General features: G+C 32.2%; 1 pseudogene; it reads right to left on the reverse strand.

Annotated features, from left to right (window-relative positions):
- Nucleotides 1-398: 398 nt before the first annotated feature.
- Nucleotides 399-5,605, reverse strand: LOC131072600 (beta-glucosidase 12-like; annotated as a pseudogene).
- Nucleotides 5,606-6,634: the final 1,029 nt, after the last annotated feature.

Below are 6,634 nucleotides of genomic sequence, written 5' to 3' on the forward strand. Positions count from 1 at the left end.
AAACAAAGTCATCAAATATAAAATTTTGTAGGTGCATAGTCGTCAATGTTAGTATTAGCTTTCCAAAAAATATTAAAATGTATTTTGGATATTATATTTTTTTAATTTTATATCAATAGAGGTCCATTACAAAAAAAAAATGACATATTTGAAACATTAAAAATGTAACAAACTATAATAAAAGACCTCAAACAAATTATGTTATATGTATATTGATGTCTTTGTTTCAATGAGAAAAAATGATATATATACAAAGATAAATGTGTTTTTTATTACCAATTATAATTTAATAGTTATTAAAATATACAAAAAAAAGAAGAAGTAAATATTAGTAATAGATATTAACCATGATTAAACTAAATCAAAACAAATTATGTGAATGAGACATTAGAGGGCATTACAATATTTTCCTAATAGGCGAAAGTCATGTTATTACTGATTTACAAAAGAGAAATTGCGTAGAACTTTATTTCAAGAATCTACCAAACCAATAGACTAGTGCTTTTGGATATTGATTTATATTATTCCTATAATCTAAGATAAACCTTGTAGTACTTTATTTCAGGAATCTACGAAACCAATAGACTGATGCTTTTGGATATCGATTTAAATTATTCTTATAATCTACGTAATGAAGACCAAAACGAACTGTATAGCCATTTGCCCACTCGAAGTTGTCTAACAAAGACCATGCAAAGTAACCTTGTATGTTGGATCCAACCCTGGCATTCAACCCATCATAATGTTTTAGTATAAGTATTAAAAAAGGGATTAAAAAGTGTATATATATAAAATTTACCCTATAGCTTGTTGAACAAATGATAAATGCTTTGAATAATAATCGATTCGCCAAGGATCATTAAGTGCTTGTGCGAGCGACAATGTATCGTCATTCTTTTCATCAATGCCTATAAAAGCAACACGTACAAAATTTTATTAATTAAAAAAAATAGCTTTAATTGAAGAAATTGTCCAAATATAATTCAGTAATCGAAAGAAAATAGTTTGTTCATTTTGATTTAAAGAACATAAGCTTTGATTTGTTTAGGTAGTTCATTTGAAATCACATTAGATCTTCTTGAAGATGCTAATCTTATTTCTAATGAACCGTCTAAACAAATCAAAACTTAAAATATATTCTTTAAGCTTATCCATTAGCATCATTAAAATTTGATTTTATTAATTAAATCCGCCATAATCCTCTTTATATATTTGATCATAAAAATGTTTTACCATTTTCAGTAATGAAAATGAGTGGATTGTCATATCTATGTTTTACGTAGTTCAACAGCTCTCCTATCCCACGTGGATATACGTAGAGCCAGCTCGATCCTGCCTGTTGTCCCCATCAATGAAAAATTAGATGTTAGCCACCATAAATTTCAATAATATTACTTATTTAATTAATAGTACTTAATTTGAAGTTTTGTGAGCCTTACCACTGGTCCAATGAGCATTCCATTTCTCTCACCTGATACCATTTTGACAGCAACACAGTTAAGATATTACTTCAATTTTTTCTAACAAAACTGATTCTTATGCTAAACTCAGAAAGAAAGAAAGAAAAACATAAAAATGTGTACTTGTTAGATTAGCTTGAGAGTCCAATGTATAGGTGGTGTTAATGGGATTCGGTGGCACTGGAACATCCATGGCGTAGCGGCTTGTGTAATAATTTAAGCCCAGAAAATCAAATGAACCTTTCAAAATAGCAGATTGATGGGCACTAAATTCGGGCAAACGCTCGCCAACAAGTTTTCTCATTATTGATGGGTATTTCCCTTTTGTAATTGGATCCATATACCTGTAAATTTGTAAGATTAATCAAATTTATATGGACAGATATCTGAAATGGGCATAAGTAGATTGTTTTCGAAAGATCTTTGCTTACCAACCAAACATAAAATCTAAGGCCCTTTGAGCGGCTTTCTGATCAGAGTGTGATTTTGAATAGGGAATGAACCAGTGGCTTACTAATGTAATTCCAATCGATCCCTTCTGTTTCGCCTGTACATAAAAATGGCAGATTAGAAAAAATCGTTGGAATAATTTGATTTCAAATCATCTTTGACTTTGGATTGGTAGATTGGATTGGTAGATTGTAAGGATTTTTAGCATTTTTTAGTTGTGTTGTCATTATTTGTCTTAATATTGCCTTTTTTGTGTCGATGTGTAATCTTTTTTAAATAAAGATGGCAACCTTTTCCAAAAAAATCTACTTACCTTAATCAAAACAATTGTAAAATAGAAAAAAATCGAAGAAAAAAGATGGGTCACCTGATATTTGCTCTTGTATACACGCACAGCAGCTGCATGGGAAAGAAGAAGATTATGTGCCACAATATATGGCTCTGTTGCAGAATTTCCTGTGCTTGAATTTCCATCAGAAGAGGAATGGCGGCCGGGAGCCAATGTGCCAGTTTCATATCCTCCAGTAGCATAGGAATGAGGTTCGTTTAGAGTAATCCAGTGCTTCACTTGATCACCAAACTCTTGAAAGCACAATTCACTGTAAGCTTCAAAATCTTTCCTGCATATATAAGATAAACAGATCTCCTTATCTACCGAAAATGGCTAATCAATGAAATCAATACGTATACTAAATGGGCATGGATGCAAAAATGATTTAATGGTTTGGAAGGGCTTAATACACAATTTTTTCGCTAAGAAAGCCTCCATAGCTGTCCTCCAGAGCTTGTGGAAGGTCCCAATGAAACAGTGTCACAACTCACAAAAGGCTTGATATCTGCAAACATGAGTTGGTTATAGCTTGAACAAAATCACAGTAATTTCTATATCCATAATAGAAAACAATTTGAATTTTACCATGTTTTAAGAGTTCATTGATAAGGTTGTTGTAGTAGGCCACTCCAACTTTGTTAATTCCACCTTTGATTGTGCCATCTGTCTCCCAAAAAAACAAAAATCATTCAAGAGAGGAACTGCTAATTATTAGTCATTTTTGTTTAGGATAAAAAAATGGCTCACATGGTAATATCCGTGACCAGGAAATGGAAAACCTATATGCATCCAACCCCATGTCCTTCATTAGTTTCACATCCTCCTGTAAATTACAGTCCCTTTTTAGTCTAGTGCAACATGCAAACTGTAAATCCATTCGGATGGTAAGAACATAAAAAGAGTAGGTCCATGAGCTTAATGGATCAGAACAATATATGATTTGAACCAAATGTTGTAAGTAGCACACCTTATAGCGATGGTAGTCATCCACAGCAACATCTCCATTGCTCCCATCAGCAATTTTTCCTGCACGTACTTTTTTTTAATTTTATTCAATAGTGTTTGTATTATCATTTCAAAAAAAGTGATACGCAAATATATAAAAAGGTGGGCATTCCAAAAGTTCAAGTTCAAATCGAACAAAACACAAATACATGATCTTGTCAAAAAAAAAAAGTGGAAAAAGTCACACTTTGAAAATCCAAACTAAAACAGAGCCCAGAATAAAACATGATCACATAATCTTGCTTAAAAAATGAGTGGATAAAACAATACCCTGAAAGTCCAAACTAGAGTACAACGTAGAACATGAAAAAAAATCACACCCTAAAAGTCCAAACTGAAGCAGAGCTTAGAACAAAACACAATTACATAAAAATGCTATGTAAAAGAACAAGAATACGAAAAAGAGAAGGAAGATTCTTGTCATAATAAAATATATAAATCTCATTTGCACTGCTAAATAAAATGTGTACACCAATTCCAATCAACCATTAAACTTTGAGTTAAATTGTTTAAGGTTGTCCTTGGATTAGTGGTTTTTACTGATCTATTGAAATAGATTGCATGATAGAAATTGAATGCATAGAAATGGAAGATGCAGATAAATAGATGTATGGAAAAGTAAAAGTTAACCTTGGATATGAGAATAAGTATCCCAAATGCTTGGGCCTCTTCCTCCTTCCATTGCAGCTCCTTCATACTGATATGAAGCAGAGGCTGTACCGAATATGAATCCACTGGGAAACTCTCTTCTACTCAGTGCTTTTATTTCTTCCTGAGCTGATACAAGAAAGACCCACCAAGTACACACTACTATACAGGCTCTCCAATTCCATCCCATTCTGCTATTCATTATAGCAAACTATATTACAATTTCAAATCCAATACAGAGAATGCAGTTATGCCAAAAGAATGCACAGATGGGTTCTTTTTAAAGAGGAAAAAGGAGACCCCTGTACCAGAATTTGAGTTTGACCATCAAGTGTTAGTTCTATTCGTATTAGAATTACTGAAAGATGAGATTCAATACGGCTCTGTCATATTGAACTCTAAAGATAAGGCTGAAAAAGCTGCAATTCAAGAAGAGAGAGTGAACAGGTAAATATATGAGAGAGTGAACAGGTAAATATATGCTTACTATATGACTGTAAATTAAATTCAACAGATGAACAATTTTTCTAAATTATAAAATTGATGCAGACTGATTCTTGATGAACCAAGCATTCTTATCAGTGGTCCAATGATTACGTTATTTTTGAAAGAAAATATATACAAACTTCAAACGAAAAGAATTAAATATTTATGCTGAATTAAATTTAGGCCATTTCATCTTAATTATTTATTTCTAAGTGAGCACATAATTCGTCACACGAGATAAATGACATCTTTTTCAACTGGGCAAGGAGTTAACATGTCCCTGTCTCGCTTATATCATGACTTTGAAAAAAGAGATAATGAATCTTTCACACAGAGGGATTCAAACCCTTGACCTGGCTATTCCAAAAATTTACTACTGCCACTACTTCACTGACAGATTTAAAAAATTTTATGCCAGAATTTTCTATAACAATACTGTTGTTTTTTCTAACCAGATATCTTACAGGGAAATCCGTGTAAATGACTGACAGTCCAAATGGGGAGGATCTGTTTGGGGCGGTGGTTTGGAGATTGAGCAGGGAGGATGGCATAGAGGAGAAGTAGGGAGGTCTGTAAGCAAAGAGAGGACGTGGCAATCCTTTTTCCAACTCAAACTCAACGCTGCCCACTCTTCCATTCACCAGTTAATTCTTATTTAGTGGCCGCTGAGAGAGAAAGGCGACAGGGAGTGGGAAGACCCAGTCAACACCACGCTGTAGGGAGAGTAACGTGATAGGGAGGCATGGGGAGTTCAAACTCTCCCAGCCCCCTTACACCCAAACCAAACAACATTACCTTTCTGCAGCCCTGTCGTGGTAGATGGGAGGTAGGAAAAATTATCGCCTGGGGTGTTTGGGAGGTGATCGCCTATCCCAAAACAATAAACCTGCAGACAAGAATTCTGAAAAAAAAGACGATTTCCTATTCCTGGAGCAGATACGTGATAAAAGAGGCTGAAGAGAACGTGGAAAAAATTGAGGATTTTCTGGAGTTACAGGAGAGAAAGATGTACAAGGATACATTTTATCTGATGATCAACAATTATATCAAAACCAAAACAATCCAATCTAAAAGAGAACTAATAACAATATAATTACCAGTCGAATATGAGAAAGAACCGGGTGGTGAGAAAATAAGAACAAGCTGGGTTCTTTCCTGTAGCTGATCGCTTTCTTCTCAATTCTCCTGTAAATACTCCTAAATTGAGATCAATCTCAGCAAGAAAGTAATAACAAGACTTAGAAAAACTGGATGACGAATCTGAAAGAGCTCTATATTTATAAACATTAAGGCTAAGTTTCAAAATAAGATATGGAAATAAAAGTAAATTAGAAAATATTTTTAGTAATTAGTTCTCCAAGTTGCACCATATTATTTTTATTGAGAAGAATTGAGTTCAAAAATTACAATTTGGTTGCATGTGTTTCAATTTTAAATTCAACAAATGCATGATTAGTAATATCTAGTTCTAAAAATAAAACTAAATTTTAATTATTAATGCATAATTTAGAATTTACAAAATAATTCTTAAATTAAATTACAAATTTGTTAGCATGATTTTAAAGATTCAATTTTCAAGAAAATAATCTACTAATTTAATTATCAAATTGTTTTTATTTTTATTTTTTAATTACTCAACTAATTAATTAATTTACTCACTTTTAAATAATTATATTTTAATTATTCTATTAATTTCTAACTTGATTGTAATATTGAATACTTATATATTTAATCATTTATCCTTATTATTTTTTTATTATTATTTTAATCATTTAATTTTATCAATTTATATTAAATTCCTTGATTTAATTTACTAATTTTTATCTAATTGGGTATTTTGGACAAGGTTCCAATACTTAGGTTGCTACCAGCAAGCTACAAAACCCCTCCTCGATCATATGACCGCCTTCGACGGTCAACCTGCAACTTATTCTGGAACTCAACAAAAAGTAGTCAAATCACGATAATAAATTTGCATTACATAAAAACCTAATAAAACATTAACATCATTAAATATCATAACAATATTATACATCATAAATAATGACATCATAAATAAAATAACTATACATCATCATCATTAATAATGTAATTAAATCATCATGTGCAAAAATGTCAGCCAATATAGGTATCTAGCATAAACAGTAAATCTAACTAAGGTCTAAATCGAGTTGTGACACTCCTGGCCATAGTATATGAATATTGTGGATTCCAGCCCCATCGTGGTTTTTCCCTTTCCGGGTTTGCACACAAA

This window comes from Cryptomeria japonica, chromosome 10, assembly GCF_030272615.1.
Source record: "Cryptomeria japonica chromosome 10, Sugi_1.0, whole genome shotgun sequence".
Taxonomy (NCBI): Eukaryota; Viridiplantae; Streptophyta; class Pinopsida; order Cupressales; family Cupressaceae; genus Cryptomeria; species Cryptomeria japonica.